We start from the raw sequence: 18,466 nt of genomic DNA on the forward strand, positions 1-18,466 counted from the left end.
TAAAATAATTCTCATGTAAGCCACATAACATGCTTTCCAAAGCATCCCCTACCTTAACTTACAGCTGCATCACATGAAGGCACTTTCTAAGAACACACATGCTTCATGATCATTCACTGTGTTAGTGACTCCCACTGAAGTAGACTGAGAACATATCTGGGCATTGCATTCAATGACTGATGTAAAGTGAAAAGACTGCTGCTTGTAGGTATGGATGAACCAAGTGAATAAGAAATATAGGTTCTCAAACTTCTAGTAGTAAGTGTGGCAGCACTTAAGAAAAACATATTGCAACTAAAAATTCCAACGCATGGTGAAATAACTGAAATAGCTAGGGAGAGTTTAATAGACCAATAAACAGGAAACTGCAAACTCCCAACATTTCTGAATGCTTTTCTTCACATGTACTCACCTCATAAGTATGACTTCCCTTAATGCTAGAAACTCTGCCTTAATTTCATAATTCCCCATTCTCACTGCTTCACTCATGCTGATTGACATCTAGCACAAAGGTTGGCGAAAGTAGCTGAGCATGTGCATGTGTTGTGAGGCAAGCTGCCCACATCTGGTAGCCGCATGCCAATTTCTCAGAGTAGATGAAAGGGAAGCCTTGAGGGTAAGCCATAGAGAAGACCTTGGTTCAATGATAACTGAAAACACCAACATGGAAAATTTCGACTGCCCACAGAATCAGCAGAATTGACATAGCTTGGAAAAACTGAAAAGATGCATTATAATATTTATGTTACACAGGTTCCAGTCAAGTTGAAGATTTTCACTCTCTAATAAACTTATAAGACAATACATGACCAGCAATACTGTATGGAACCTAAACAATTTTAATAAAGTTACCTAGAAGTCAGGATGGAGAAGTGACTGAATTGAGGATGCTAAAATGGATGAGGTGGAGGCAGATTGTGAAGACAGGTCTTAAAAAATTAACATTCAACACACACTTAAGTTGGCAAAGATTGGACTCAATGTTCAAGAAGAAATTGAGTAAGATAATTTATTGGTATACATACATGAGAGAGCAGCAACAATACAGCAGAGATAACTGTCATTCAAGAGGAAAGGACATCAGTCTAAAAATTAACATTTCATCAGAAGAATGGTTATGCATGGGCTTAGGCTCATGTACAATTATGTATGGTACGCATGATGTCAGAGCTGCATAGCATAACGAACTGTGGCCTTACATGCCTCGATTATGAAATGATGTGGGCCAAGAGTGGAACAAGGATAGCATCAAGAGGGGGCCTCCTCCAAAATGAGAACGGTAGGGAAACGGGACGAGAGAGATTTTCTGCGCAACAGATACAGAGTCACATGAGTCATAGTCATATGAGTCATAGTCATATGAGTCGTAGTCATAGAAACCTTGACCCAAGGAGCTACACAACAAGGTATATAAATTCAAATCTCTATACAGTTAAACCTCAGTATAACGAAATTCTCGATATAACGAAGTATTTAACTTTTCATAACCTCTTCTCCATAGAACACCATGCATTTAGAGCATCAATATAAAGAAGTGTGTTTGTGTGCAATTTCAGTATAAAGAAATATCGCTTCTGCCGCAGAGGAGTGCCAATTGAGACAATCAATGGTAACTTCCGCGGACGCAGGTAGTCAGACTGAATTACAAGCGGCTGCTTGCAAACGCACCTCTCAAACTGCGTGCAGCGCGACAAGAACAACAGCTTGGAGCCGCATCATGTTCCGTATAAATTAAGTCCAAGTGCGATCAGATCCTATCGCGCCCCGCGCACTTGTGCTTTAGGTGCGAGTGAAAGTGTGCGAGGGTGAGACAAGAAAGATGGTGGCTTCATAAGTGCGGCTTCCCCACGCGAGCAATGGCAAAGTGGGGAAGGAAAGCGAGCTCGCGGTAACGCGATCAAGCGCGCGCGAGGGGGCGGAGTGGGGGGGGGGGGGGGGGTTAAGTTGGCGCGCGTCTCGGCCATGACTGCGAGTGGCTGTAAGCGCGGCTGAGCGCATACGCAGCCGCGCACCCTGCTCTAGAGGTAATCTGCTGCGTGTGGAAAGAGCGGGCATGCCAAGACGGGGTGGCATCATGTAAGCTGTTTTCCGGCACGTTTAGTATTGAAGGTTGCGCAATCTCGAGTTTTGATGACCCGTTGGAACGAGAAGCAGACGAAGCATTCGCTCCCAGCTGCCGGCGCTTTTCATGATAGCGTCGTCGCAGTGCGACCGGGCGACGCTTTGGGGGCGGAGTGCACGCGAATTAAAAAGCATGGCGTCACTTAGTTCGTACCGCTGATGTGAAGATATCGCACGACCGGCTTTATTACTAAAGCCGGTCGTGAGATATCAACGTGGCATGAAACCGTATCATTCATCGCGGACTCCTAAATTCGTCAAAATAAAATGTTTTCTCATTCAAACTTGCTTTTTTTTATTGCCCAATAATTCGGAAAATTGCATGGCCCCTTTGCGTGCAACAAAAATCGATCGGCGACTGTACTCATTTACATAACAGATCGAATTTCAATATAAGGAAATTTCTATATAACGAAGCGAATTGCCGATTTTACCTACTTTGTTATGTATCAAGGTTTGTATAACGAAATTTCCTGTTCTCTACACGGGGGTGGCAATGTGGGCTTGTTCGTTGATCATCATGGAACGGCATGTAGTGTAGCGCAGCAAAAACACGAACACAAGAAGAAATGAAACACAGACACAATTAAGCGCCTAATTATGTCTGCGTTTTGCTTTTTCTTGTGTCCTTGTTTTCGTTGCATTACACTACATGACATTCAATACTTTCACTGTCACATTCATGAGCACTGAAAACCTAGAATCAACTAATATCTTGTCTGATTTGCCATAATTAAAAAGAAAAATGTGGGTATAGTAGGTCTAATTGAGTTCTGGTGATTTTAGTATCACTGACATATAGCGTTTAAGAATGTTTAATCGTTTCTTCCGTTAAGGCAGAGTACATGCTCAACTGCTACAATAAGTGTGAACGTAGGCAAAAACGACATTTTTGGCTCTTGCATCAATTTTATGGCATGTTGCGTGATCTAATCAAGTGGTTTCAATTTGACGAAATTCTCGATTTAACAAAATAAAACCTCACATCCCAATAAAATTTATTAGCTAGACTTACTGTACTTTATAACCAAAGTACTGTATAACTATAAGCAGCTACAGCTGCCATGAGTGGCGAGCAGAATTTAAAAGAAATTGCTTTAGTCAAAACACGCCGAGCGCTGCTGCTAAAGTACGCGCCACATGCATTGGGCAACTGCGGGAACCACGGTACCACACGCAGTTATTCAAAGCAGCACATAAAAGTGCTGCGGACTCAAATTGGTTAGTAAATGCATTCGGAACCAGTCTTTCGATTACTTAATTAATATATCAGCCACACACTCGCATAGCACGGCCACGTGGCAAACGCGGCCATGCGGATGCTTCACTATGCGCGGATCAGCTGGTTGCAATATTGGGGCACTCTATGGGTGCATGTTTAAAGCACAGCGTTTTTTGCCTATCGCATGATCGTTGCGGGTGCTCCATGGCTGAGTGTATTGCATGGCACAGAATTGGCCCCAGTACCAAAAGTACACAGGTAGGGCGGTCCGTGCAGATGAAGCGTGAACGCGAGCTCAACATAACCACGTCGTCATTATGCTGTAGTGATTATTTATGCGAAAGCGTCAAATGGCCCATTGAGCAAAAAAGCCGGCGTCTGTCGTCTCAGCGAAACAGCACCTCATATCCCATTGGCTGCGACCACGTCACGAGCGCGCCTCTATGAAACAGAGCGGGTGAAAGGGTACACCTGCTGTCGCTATAGTGCACCAGGTGTTGCGTGTGGGAGAGGGCGTCGCCGCGACGCCACGTCATCCTTGCTCTCGCAAGCCGCCGCCCGGTCCGTATCTCCCCCCTCCATTGGGCTTAGCTGCTGCGCGTGCCTGCCGGCCTTGGTGGCCACTGCTGTTTCCTGGTCTCTGTTCGTGCAGCACATCGGTGGCATGCAGTGTTGGCACCGCAGGCTGCTGCTGCTTGCTAGCTCGGGCCCAATGTAGCTCTAGGGTGCATCACTTGCAGCGTAACACTCGAAGGACTGCTCAGCGGCGTTCAATTGGGCATTAATGCTTTCGCAATCACAACTCAGATAAGACATGCTTAGCTGTGCTCATATGTTTTTCTTTAGTTGCCAAATGGATGCATCATTGTTCACCATTCACAGTCTTCAATCTGTCGTCATCATTGCATTGTCATTTCAAATTAGTTGTAATATCACGCCGGCGGATGCTGCCGCCTTCACACTGTGTAGTAGATAGGCAGTCATTGCCATGCATGCACTCATCATCCCAAAGTCGTTATGCCTCAATCGTGATGACTCTAGAATTGTCATCCCATCGTCGATCATGCCATCGTTGTCACCGCATCAGCATCATACTGTTGTCGGCATTTGACAGATGCATTACACAGATTAGCATTACCTTTTCAGCTTCTAGAACAGAATGCACGCGGTGATCTACCGCAGTAATATTATGAGAGACACTTGGGCAGAACAATTGCTGGCCTCAATCGCCAAGCCTCCCTGTAACATCATTTATTTCAATCTCCATAATAATCCTAAATTGTGTCACAAAACTTCTACAACAAATGTCAACATGGTTGCCATAAGACCTTGTCTCTCATGAAAAACACAACTATATTGTCATGTTCACTAACTTGATCTCCTTCATTGAACTTAGTTCTTGCATTGAATGGATGCTTTTAGCATTTTAAATTCTGCTACTTTGTGCCACTGCCTCCTTCTCCTGAATAAGCTAACTTAATATTGATCCACATGCAATTACTCAAATTCACTGAATGCTTTCTTCATGACTAAACACAATTTGTATGTTAACAACTCCAATTCACAAATCTGTCTTTTGTCACTTCTGGCATGCCACAATGCTGAGTGTTTAGGCCCTTGATTTTTCTCATTTTAGATCTCGCAAAGAACTTAACGTAGAAAACTAAACTTTCTGTTGATGACTGTGTGTTTTGTCGTGAAACAACCAAACTCTGGCAGGTCCGTTTCTGTTCAAACAGACTAAACAAATGGCCCACTGAGTAAAAAAGCCAGCGTCTGTTGTCTCAGCGAAATGGAACCTCAAATCCCATTGGTTGTGACCACATTGCGAGCGTGCCTCTACGGAGCAGAGCGGGTGAAAGGGTACATCTGCCGTCGCTCTAGCGTGCCAGGTGTTGCGTGAGGGGAGAGGGTGCCGCCACAATGCCACGTCATCCTTGCTGCAAGCCGGCGCCCAGTCCTGCAACTGCAAGCCGGCGCCCAGTCCACATCCCCCCCCCCCCCCCCACTGGGCTTAGCTGCTGCACGTGCTCAGTGGGGCAATGTCTCCACTAATGTCTCTCCGGAGTGCCATCACTAGTTAAAAACCTAACATCAGTACCCTAGCAAAAAAAAAACTGATAGAAATTTCTACAAGTCTCTTAGGAATATGTATAAGTTCTATGGGTCCTTCTAAGAGTGATATATATTCCTACCTGACCCATAGAACTCTTTACCAGACTGGCAGGCAGCAGATAGATCTCACTGTGCTGCCTACAAGACCAAATAGCATGATGTATCAGTCTTTTAAACCCAGATAGAGATCATCATATGACATACAGGAATCTGATTGAGGCACTGATAAAGCATGTTAGAAATAGCACGCATGCCGATGCCCACACGCCTGAAGAGACGTTTTTAAAATGAACTGAATATACAACCCTGAATGCATTGCCTGCCACGTGAACAGATTAACAAACACAGTTGGGATATTAGACTATCAAATAAAAATGAAGTGTGTAAACTGTGCAATTATCATAACTTTTTACAGCTTGTATGCAGATATATTATCCTAAACATGTTTCAACATAAATTAAAGCACACGTTTTCAAAGCACAGCAGCGTTACTTAGCCTGTGAAACTACATTGGGGAAGTTGCATGAGAAAAGTATCAGTCCATCTTTGCAGCAGGTGTGCTCCAGTTCTTTTAATACAAAATTACATTTACAAATTTTGCGAGACGGATGTGCAACATTTAATGCATATCCAAAACAGGATTACTGTCATCATCATCATCATCATTATATTTATGTCCACTGCAGGACGAAAGCCTCTACCTTCGATCTATAATTACCCCTGTCCTGCGCCAACCGATTCCAACTAGCACCCGGAAATTTCCTAATTTTGGCGTACCACCTAGACTTCTGCCATCCTCTACTGCACTTCCCTTCTCTTGGTACCCATTCTGTCACCTTAATGGTCCAACTGTTATCTAATCTGCGCATTGCATGACCTGCCCAGCGCAATTTTTTTCTCTTAATGTCTATTAGAATATCATCTATACCCATTTGCTCTCTTGTCCAAATTGCTCTCTTTCTGTCTCCTAAAGTTATACTTAGCATTCTTCATTCCATCACTCTTTGCACGGTCCTTAACTTGTTCTCAAGCTTCTTTGTCAGTCTCCAAATCTCTGCACCATATGTCAGCACCCGTAAAATCCACTGATTGTATACTTTCCTTTTCAATGATAATGGTAAGCTCCCAGTCAGGAGCTCACAATGTCTGCCGTATGCGATCCAGCCCATTTTTATTCTTCTGTGAATTTCCTTCTCATGGTCAGGGTTTCCTGTGATTAGTTGACCTGGGTAGACGTACACCTTCACAGACTCTAGAGGCTGACTAGCGATCTTGAACTCTTGTTCCTCTGCCGGGTTATTTATCATTATCTTTGTCTTCTGCATATTAATCTCCCACTCTTACACTCGCCCTGTTAAGGTCCTCAATCATTTGTTGTAACTCGTCCGCAGTGTTGCTGAATAGAACAATGTCATCGGCAAACCGAATGTTGCTGAGGTGTTCGCCGTTGATCCCTACTCCTAAACCTTCCCAGTGTAATAGCTTGAATACTTCTTCCAAGCACGCAGTGAATAGCATTGCAGAGATTGTGTCTACTTGTCTGGCTCCTTTCTTCATAGGTATCTTCCTACTGTTGTAACAAAGTTTATTTACAAAAGCAAAACAAAGCACTTTCAAGACTGTGGATACTAACTGTAGCTCTAACATGTCAGGCTGAGTTTGTGAATGCCATAAATTAGACACTACCAACGTGATTTCATTAAAGCTACTTTCTGGGCTAGTTGGTGCATACTTGATTTGAAAATTATGACAACGCTAATGCATCCATCCACAAAGGAACAATTAAGGACAAGACACAAGCAACATGACTACAAACATGACTAGGGTTTATTTTACACTCCATTATCTAAAGAATAAGCAAGCAACTTCAGCCACATTTAAACAAACACATAAGAGGAACAACACAGACTGAAGTACCAACTTCACCATGCCCATTTGTGCTCACAGATGCTGTATAGAACACCAGGTCTAATTGGCACATGCTTTTATAATATTACAACTTCATATGAAGCTATTTTCTCTAGACTATGCACTTTTGCATTCATCCCAAAAGTGTTGTGATATGTGACAGAACACAAGTGAGCTTGAGCAAAAAGAACAAACTGGCATGGCACACTTACAGGAAGCAAGGAAACAGGACAAGCATCGCTATTGGTACAAGATCTACAGCAATATATCAGAACATGACAATACAGCAATATTATTTAAGCAAAAGTGAGTACAGATCTGAGAACTTATTCAAGTAAGAACATGGATTTACCATTTTTAAAACCACACATTCATGAACAAAAACAGCTAAACATCAGTGAACATATTGCAAAATCAGAAGACACAATTCTTCACTGGGTGCTAGTTCAACCACCGCACGTCGAAATGTGTAAAAGTAGTTTAACCTGTGTAGCCTTCAGCACGTGACAGCAAAGAAGACTATCAGAACAGGCTTCATATATAGTGCTTGGAGTCTGATTCAAACCGTAATACACTGTTAAAATAAAATTTCACAGTTTGCTTGTTTCATTCAGAAAAAAGATAGTGTCTTAGTCATGCTGCCACAGTTAACGGATAAACTTGCACCAGCTACATTGAGTCAAAGGAGAAAATAAAGTGAGGAAGACAGATGCACGGTGTGAAAATGATGCTGTTGTATCAAGTAGCATAACTGCTCACTTAACATTCAGCTGCTTTCCATGCCTCTGCATACAGAGTGAGAAGCTTTACCTCTTCACCATCTGCTAGTGAAGCACTGTTTGTTCACTGTGATCACCCACTCAAGGCAGTCACGTGGTTAAGTAGGGTCCTTCGCTACATGTAAGGACACCGACCTGAAACTGTGCATAAGTCCTGTAAAATATTGTCATGTGTTGGCTACTGCAACTGTTCATCAGCAGGTGCGTCACTACTGCCAACATGCAGACCATGCAATTCCCCAAGCTCTTAATTAACAAGAGTACAATAATGAAGAGTGGCAAATTGGGCTAGCTGGTTCATTAGGAAAACAAGAAGCTATCGCAAGAAAAAATAAACACTCTAGAATTTTGATGGCTCTGGCTTGTTTAATATATTCAAACATCAAAAAGCTGATTATTACAGAACGCCATAAAGCGTGGTGCACTGTTACCAACTGTTGTTTTTTAAAGCTATAACCTGTTATAACCAGACATTCATGTACCATGGCTAAAGACATACTGTTCATCGTTGCCATGTCTTGAACACGGGAATTAGTCTCTTTCATAAAGGTTTCGTATTGTCCGTTCAAAAATATTGTTGTCTATTTCTATAAACACATAAAGGCGCATAACTTCGCTGGGTGTTACGTAAACTAGTGGCTCCTCTCTCCTGACGCAGACTGAAAGGTGCTTTGCATGGAGAATTTCAACAGGAAATAGTTTCTTGCATTTCAGAATTATACAAGAATTCGCTCCAGTAAGAATTCTACAAATGAGAGAAAACGCACCTGAGAAGCTGACAAATGCACTGTTTTTAGTCTTTATAGTTCAAGTGTACTGGAGAGAGTGGAATGTTTGTTGGTTGACGACCATTCGGTAATATTCAGTGACACTTGTTGAGTCACAGCCACGGTTGTGGACTACAGCCCGTTTTTCACTTTCATCCAAGTTCAGGCACAGCTTTCCAGTGCCTAACGAAACTGTCTGCTGATCAGCTCCCCTCTCCTGTGCACCAAAAAAACTCACTGCTTCTGGTGAAAGATTTAAACTAGCTTTAGCTGCCTGTAACTTACAAGCAAGTACATAATATTCCATTATTTGTAAAGGAACATCATTAGCTCCACTGACCAATTTCACAAGAAGTTCATTTCCGCCTTCAAATACAAATGAACAATGCGACCAATGAGGTCCTAGTTTAGCCGCACTTTTAGGAAGATGCAGGATTTGGTGTACATTGTATGCCATTGCACCCAATCCATACAAAGACTGTGCTCTCACAACAAACTCCGAGAGAAGATCAGATGATTTCATTATGGTCATCTGAAGTGACGGTGTCTAGTAGAAGTATATAGACACCCTCCACAAGCAAACTGGAATGTCTGACATACTTATCCGGCAAAAAGCTATGAAGGCATGGTAATGAATAATGAAGAACCCACCACTTCCATTCACTAGCTTTCCAGATTGTGAAGTCTGATAATCTTCGTGGTGTACGTGTGAACTAATTCGGTGGCTTGATTACCAATAACCTCCTGTTTAAAGAGGCTAAACTTTGTTGTGAACCAATTTAAACATCTTTTCTCTTTTAAACGTGATCACATTTTTATTCTTCTAAGCTGTTGTATGGTGTATATTTGTTCCAACAATCTTTCCTTTCTGAATCCTGGGCTTCATATTTGATTTATATGTATTGTCTTTTGTGATAATATAAATGCATTATTTCTGACTCATTTTTTGGGCAAATGAGGAAGCTTGCTTCTCCTTGAAGCACATTACACCTATACAACACACATAGATACTGATAGACTATAGATCTGGGAAACTAATACGAATACACTATTACACCAATAAAAAGAATACACTAGTAGACTTCTGCCAGCAGAATAGCACAGATACGTCCAGAATAGAACTAAAAGGAATGTTATCAGTGTATCAGTTGTATCGTTTCATAATGCAATAAAAAGCTGATAGAATTTTTACTAGTTTATCCTATCAGATTTTTTGCTAGTGATCTTTCAGCGTAAATGCATATCAACTTTTTGACTGATGCTAATAACTGAACACATGGCTTTTTGTGCTGCAATTTTTCTTGGACTCCTGCTTCCCTTAAACTTATACTGTATAATATGCTTGCCAGATCAAAAAACTGGAGTATGCTTCATCAATCCGGGATATACCTACAAAAAACACAACTCCCATATTTAGTTGAAGCCATACAAAACCAACCTGTAAATTTTATTGCAGCTGCTTATTCCCATACCGTAAGCTTATCAACAATTAAAGCTTGCCTTGATTGGCCAGGCTTGTCAACAAAAAAACTTACCCATTTATTTCACAAATTCTCAATTGAAACATATGTTATTACCTCCTTGTATCTCATTGAGAATGAACTACAACCTCAAGGTACAGGTGCCAACTTGCCAAACCAATCTTTACTATTCCTGTAAAAGGCAGCCTCAGAACACACACACGCACACACACGCACACACATATATATCAATGAGCTACAAGGTGGTAATAAAAACATGTTTCAATTGAGAATTTGTGAAATAAACAGGTAAGTTTTCTTGTTGCCTAGCCAATCAAGGCAACCTTTAATTGTTGATATGCTTGCGGTATGGGAATAAGCAGCTACAATAAAATGTACAGGTTGGTTTTGTATGGCTTCAACTAAATATGAGAGTTGTGTTTTTGTAGGTATATCCCGGATTGATGAAGCATACTCCAGTTTTGATCTTACAAGCATATTATACAGTATAAGTTTAAGGGAAGCAGGAGTCCAAGAAAACTTGCAGCACAAAATGCCATGTGTTCAGTTATTAGCATTACTCAAAAAGTTGATATGCATTTGCATTGGAAGATTATTAGTAATATGAATACTTATGTACAAGGTGCTTAATAAGAACAGAGTGTTTAATTTTGTAGGTAAATGTGTTAAAAAGACTAGTCACGATGTGAAAATCTCTTCATTTTACTTTTACCACCCCACCTTACCACCATTCTACCTTTACACACACACACACGTACGCACACACACACACACACACACATATACCATGGCACCCATTCCGTAACTCTAATGCTCTATACGATAGAAAATACGATAGAAAATTGGGCAAGTTGTTGAAGCTTCATGGCAGCTACTGCATGACAGATGCCGACAAAAGTAATAGAACAGGACAGGATACAGCACTATCAAATGAAGTTTATTGAAAGAAAACAACCAATATATAACACACATCACGTGACCAACACCCGGCCCCCTAGCATATGCAGATACATACCAAAACAACCTTCACATCACCGAATGAACATGTTTTGACGGCAACACACATGTCACGGCTGATTAATCAATGTAAAAAAACAATTACTAAGGCACAATGCAACTCTGTGGCTTTACTTAAGATCTAACACGGCAACCTCGCTATCTTGCAGCGAGATGAATGGCTGGCTAACACTTAGTGAGCTTTTCTTTCTAATGTGATAAGCCTCCATTAATTCATGTGAGAGCTTTTCACACGTGTGTGAACAGCAGAATAGTACTTTCAAAAACTGGATGACGCCCAATGCTGCAACAATGCACAGAAAGGTGTGGATGCGCAAAAACCCTTAAAGAAACTATGGTACTTCCTTAGTCGAATGTTTAAGCACCTTCCAGTCTGACTGATATATATTTTGTAGGCTTCAAGAAAAAGGAATCGAATAAACAACATTTCGTGCGCAAGAGACAAACTGTATGCTATATTTCACTTTGCAGTCCTCCCTGCTCAGACACCTGTTGTGAAGAATGTGCTTGTTTATTGCTTCACATATTCCCTTCAGCTTATATTTAAATGAAAACCCAATCCTCTCCTGGAATTTAGAAGCCACCTTTTTCTGCCTGTGCGACAATTAATAGAGGGGATAATGGCAACTTTGTTCCGCTCTTGCTCCTTAAGCTTCTTCCACCCTGGTTGCACCTTAAGTTCCTTAATTAACGTGTTTCAATATAAAAAAGCCACTGAAACTGAATAACCTGCCTCATTAAGCCTTGTCACCAGATTCCTTACACTTTCAAGGATAAGGTGAGGATAGCTCTTGGTTGGGGCATCTCTAATTGTGTGAGTGGCAATACTGTACTTAATAAGTTTTGAATGGCTAGACCTATAATCAAGAAGGGGCTTAGAAGTTGTCGACTGATATCCCCAGCATACGTGATCCCACATAAAAGTAAGCCTGATATAAGAAGTTGCAGCACATATTTTTTCTGGAACTTCTAAAGTGAAGTTGAAACCTTGCTATTGTTCTCTAAATAGCTTCAGTACTTCGATGACAGCTCTGCGAAAGTTATCATTTGCTCATGAAAAACAAATAATCATCCACGTATCTGAAAATTTTAAGAGCAAGCCCACTCAGGTTTTGATTATTTTCTGGTCAACATAACTTAAAATATTACTGAGCACTGGTGCAACACCAGAACCTATGCAGATGCCAGCATTCTGGACACATATTTTACCTTCCCACTAGACCAAAATTGACCTTAAATAGAAATCAAGAAGCTCCAGAAAGTTTGCAACAAGAATTTTACACCTTTCAGCAAATTCCAGCTAACCTGTTTGATTGTGTATGCAGTCCTTAACAAACTGCAAGAGACGCACCTGCGGCAAAGAATTGTATAGAACTTCTGCATCTATACTAAAGCCTGCCCATTTTCCCAGATTATGCTTCTGCAGGAAGTGTACAACAGTCTGAGAGCTGGCAGCAAGGAATTGGTCGTTGATTCCCAGCCTGTCAAGGTGTGTCTGCAGAAATTCTGAAACATGAAGCCATGATTTATATTCCGACACAATGGTTCTGAAATGGATTCCCTAAGCTTGTGTGTTTTGCACTGAAGAAGGCGCATAAAAGAAGACCTTTTTCCACCTTAACATCATTTGAGACTGTTGTCAAACCAAACGGATTCAACTTCGTGACAGCTCAACATTTTATGTCAGCTATATTGGTATAAATTTCATTAAAATTTATGTCAGTGGCTGACACACCCTCCTCCGGAAAAGTGCTTTCCAACATGACAACACAATGTCCTTTTTTAATTGTCTCCAAGAAACCTCCAAGTTTCTGCCCCATACGTTAGCACAGGTAGAAGGCAATGATTCTATGCTTGATTGTACACAATTATATATATATATATATATATATATATATATATATATATATATGTGTACTTTGTATTCACCATCCAGGGCCAGGGATCAAGAGAAGCCAGACACCACTGACCAATTTCTGACTAAAAGAATTAATTTTTGACCTTATACATCTTGTTTTTACTGTACATGTCCCTCACCTCCATCCAGGTTCCCAACATTTATATCTAAAAAGGGTCTGTCCTGAAAGTAATGTCAGTAAATTTATTGTGATGTGACTGTATGTCAGAGCGGTCTAACTGGTTGAAACTAGTAGTGACGGAATCCAGCTAAGCAGCGGTCCGTCACTCAGTGTGCTCCGAACATTGGAGAGTGTTGGACGGGCCTGTCCGTGAGAGCTGTTTTTTATTCTTGTGCAAGTGGAAATGCAGCGCTCATTAGAACAAAGATTTGCGATCAAGTTTTGTGTGAAACTTGGCAATACCGCAGCGGAAACTGTTACTATGCTCAAGACTGCTTATAAAGAACATGCCCTGTCAGATTGGCAAGTGTTTCGGTGGCACAAGGCCTTTTGGAAGGCCGGGAAGAGGGCGACAACAAGGACTGCGCTGGATGGCCATCCACGACCGCTACGACTGACAATGTGACACGAGCGAGGGAACTGTTGAACTCAGACCAATGATTATGTGTTCGTTTAATGGCCGACATGTTAAACGTTCTGAAAACTCAAGTTCATGAAATTGTTACAAACGATATCGGCATGCGGAAGGCGTGCACAAAAATGGTTCCAAAAGTGCTCACTGACAACGAAAAGTCACGCCGCATGGAAACGTGCCAAGTAAATCTCAACATGTGCAAACGTGAGCGAAAATTTTTGGACAACGTCATTACAGAAGACGAGACTTGGGTATTTGAATATGACCTGGAGACCAAAAGGCAATCATTTGAGTGGCACACACACTCGTCCCCTCCCCAGAAGAAAGCCAGGATGAGCAAATCAAAGATCGAGATCATGCTCATCGTTTTTTTTTTTTACATCCACGGACTGGTTCATCATGAGTTTGAAGAACCTGGAACCACTGTGAACTCCAAATTTTATGTGGATGTTCTCGAAAGACTGAAACACAGGGTTCAACATATCCGGCCGGACATTTCACACAACTGGAAGTTGCACCACGATAATGTGCTGGCCCACAGTGCCTTCATCGTCATAGACCACCTGGTTAAAGCAGGGGTGCCAACGATCCCCCAGCCCCCGTACAGCCCAGGCTTGGCTCCCCCCCCCCCCCCGACTTTTTTATGTTTCCATGCCTCAAAACACCGCTGAAAGGCAATCATTTTGGGACAGTGGACGTGATCAAAGCAGCTAGCACCACAGCATTAAAGGCCATTCTGGAGGAGTACTACCGCAACGCATTTGAGAGCTGGAAGTCTCACTGGAGCCGATGTATTGACGCAAAAGGAGAGTATTTGAAGATTTTAAACTTTTTGTAACAACAAATTCAATAAACGATTTTTAATCGCCTTACTGACATTACTCTCAGGACAGACCCTATACATGCACCTTGAAGGTATGTATGTGGAAAGCATTTCAACCTCTGCTTGCTTTTCTGGCATGGGATAAAATGGCCTTTTGTCTCTAAACCACTTACTTTTAAACTATTCCATTTGGTTCATTTTTCTAACTTCTCCAGAGTTGCATTCACAACTTTCATAGTTAACCGGCTCCGTTTTCATTCTTGCTTCCTAAATTATGCCCTCCTGTCATGCATAATTTGGAAGGCCTTCTATTAGCAATGGGTATTGCATTTCAAGACTATCAGTGCAATGTTGCATGAAGAAAGCTATTATTGGAGTGAATTATTGTTCAGCTTGATATCATGATACTGCTGCATGGTTGTTATTTAACTCTGCAAGAGAATGGTCCTGCCATCCTACCAAGAGTGCATTTCATGGGTATTACTCTCTTTCTTTTGACATTAGTTTATGAGGCTCACAGATATGTATCTGTGTCAACAATAACACCTGACATCTAATTTTGTGCAACATGCACTACATTTAATCAGATAAAAGTTGCATGTTTTGTCTCTTGGACCAGTCTGCTCAATGGTAGGAGGTCGAGACCACAAATGAGAATGGTTGGCCAAGATCTGTGGTGTATGTCCCGTGTTATGCATCTGACAAGATTTCATGGTGGCAAGAAGACATATCAGACATGATGTGATCTTTCTAATTATTGTGCACAGAGTTATCAGCATGATAATATCCTTAATGCTATGAAGAGTACCTCCAGCAAGCAGTCTATATGCTTATGCCTTTTTGCTGCTTATGGCAACAAAATCCAACATCCTTTGAAACATGCTCACTTGCTGTCTGATGCACAAAATGAAGAACGCTGCCTTCTCTAAATTTATTAGCAACAAGAAAGCCACTCTGGAAGCAATTATATACATACACAGCAACACACACTAAAACCTACAAATGGGAGAAACACACAAACTAGGCTAACAATAAAAGAAACCTGACACCAAACAAGCGTTACACGTTACTCAAGTATGCACATTCAACCTGAGTTAGAGAGATAGATGGTCGACTCCCGCACTCCTGTGCATGCATGTGGATATGTTAAACCTCAGCTACTCTTTCTATATCATAACTATCCCCATGTTTGTGAAATCTGGGGTACAACCGCAAGAACAATGATGGCTTGACAGGTGGTTCACCTTTCACTGAGTTCTATAAGGAGGATGCATCAACTCTTCCAGCCAATGTACACATTACCACATGAAAGCAGCAGCTTATAAACAGCACAACACCATACAGCACAAATTATATATTTGCCACGTGTTATTAAACTTACATAATTCAAGTACATTAGAAATGGTGCTAAGGCTGGTACACAATATATGCATATACTTTAAGCAATCAAATAATGCAGGAGCTTGGAATATGATTCTCGGAACTGCTTTGATAATACAAAAGTCAAGGCTTTGTTTTTGGCATCACCCACTCCAATTCGTTTTCTTTTTTTTTTCAATTGAAGCTTTGGCAAGGTTTGTGCCATGCGCATCGACCGTGATTTTTCCTTGTTCGTGCACGGCCATGACCATAATACAAGAAAATCGCCCCAGTAACGCAGTGGTCCCTGCCTACTTTTTCATATACTTTACCGCAATACATTACGTATGCTTCACCGCATATCATGACTGTATTGCGGCAAAGCTGATTTTATGGAACTGACATTATGTAACGGACCTTTTGTTCTTCTGCTGCTCGCATGAGCACAAGCTCGAAAAACCACAAAATACAGACTTGGCTTGCTGCTAGTTGATTTCTAGCTAACATTTCGAGACGTCCACGTTGTTTACAAAAAATTCGGTGAAGTTTCTCGCGCTCGGACGCGCTTCTAAAGGCAGCGTGACCACCTATAATTAAGGCAGTCATAAGCGCCAACGAAATCTACACAAGGTAGATCAACTTCCACAAAGCTACTGGGCAACGCCATCAATAACTGGCACAGGGGCCACCCAGGAGCTGGCAAAAGCTGCGATGACATCCACACAAACCACGTCGCTTTCCACAAAGCTATTGGGCAACACGATCAGTCACAGGCACAGGCGAAGTCCGCAAAACACTACATGGGCAGAACCACTACGGCCATACTCAATCACTTCGCCACAAGCTCTCACATTTAACGACATCAAACAGCTACAATCAGATCTACAGCCACGGACACAGGCGAAGACCGCACGGGCAGAACGGAAGCACCGATTCAGGGCACAGAACACCTATATTCAGGGCTCTCGTAGCGTTCATCGCTTTAGCGCCACCTATTTAAAAATAATATACGGAGCCAAGCCAAACCATTATTTAGCGTCTATTTGGGTGAACCTAACGCTTTTGGGCCCTAAGCGTTCGAACGACCAGGGCACTATAACGCTTACCCCCCCCCCCCTTTCCACTCCGTCGACCGGGTCGCAGGAACGGCGGCCTATTGTACCAGTGCAGTCGGATATGTATAGTACACGTCGAATACATTTTCACTGCAGCACAAATTTTATGCGATGAAGCCGATAGATTCTGGTGTAAAAGTTCATCGCTGCCGCTGCAACTGCTGAGATCATATCGTAAAAACTTGATTTGCACACACACACACACACACACACACACACACACACATATATATATATATATATATATATATATATATATATATATATATATATATATATATATATATACTGGCTACCTGCGAGACACTGAACATTGCGAAAACATGATGAAGCGCAATGTGTTTACCGGATCCAGTTTAAATTTTTTTCCGACAGCGCTTCACTGCATAATACTTGATTGCTGCTGTAAAGCCCATTTGCAGACAACAATTATGCATTGCAGCGAATAGCTGGGTTCATTAGTTGGTTTTATTGTTGTTCGCGAGTGGTTGTGTATAAAGAGGGCGCGAACAGAGAGGAATCCTGAAGGCAAAACAACGGCTTAAAAACCACACCAGAAACACCTCTGAATGCATGTCGGTACACATATTAGATGGTTCAGTGCTCATACTGTGACCGGAGGCGATGTGTACGCTCGTGTGTAATTAGGGACTCTTATTATAGCCCCCTGAGAGTTGAACTGAGCCCCCTTAACTTAATTGCAATCTCAGTATGCTTCACAGCAATGCAGTTTGTATAACTCACCACATAACTTGTCTGTATTGTGGTGAAGATAAAGCAAATCTGTCAACAACCATTAAGAAACACATACAAGACCTTTGCCCACGTGTAGGTGTGTGTGTGTGTGTGTGTATATACATATATATTAGAACATATGCTTCCCTGCACTGCATTTTGTACAATTGAGCCCATAAAATGTCTATGTTGTGGTGAAGCTAATTAAAGCAAATTTGTTGACCATTATGAGATGCATACAAGACCTTGCCCACGTGTGGATTTATGTAAGCTATGACTACACTCTAAAAAACAGTTTACCCCCTTTGGGTTGTATTTTGTCTCCAAACAATAATCATCATTTGTCATGCCCGCATTTCCTTTTTTTAATGCTGCGAGGCCGGTACTTCCTAGTGACGAACGGCTTGTGCGTAATCAGCTTGACACAGCACTCTCGACAGTAAAGTATCGAGCGCCGAGTTTTCAAGAAAGGAAATATGCAAGTAAGGCAGATATGACGATTATCGCTGTAGGACAAGACAAGCCCCAAAG

The sequence above is a fragment of the Dermacentor andersoni genome, chromosome 1, assembly GCF_023375885.2.
Source record: "Dermacentor andersoni chromosome 1, qqDerAnde1_hic_scaffold, whole genome shotgun sequence".
Lineage (NCBI taxonomy): Eukaryota > Metazoa > Arthropoda > Arachnida > Ixodida > Ixodidae > Dermacentor > Dermacentor andersoni.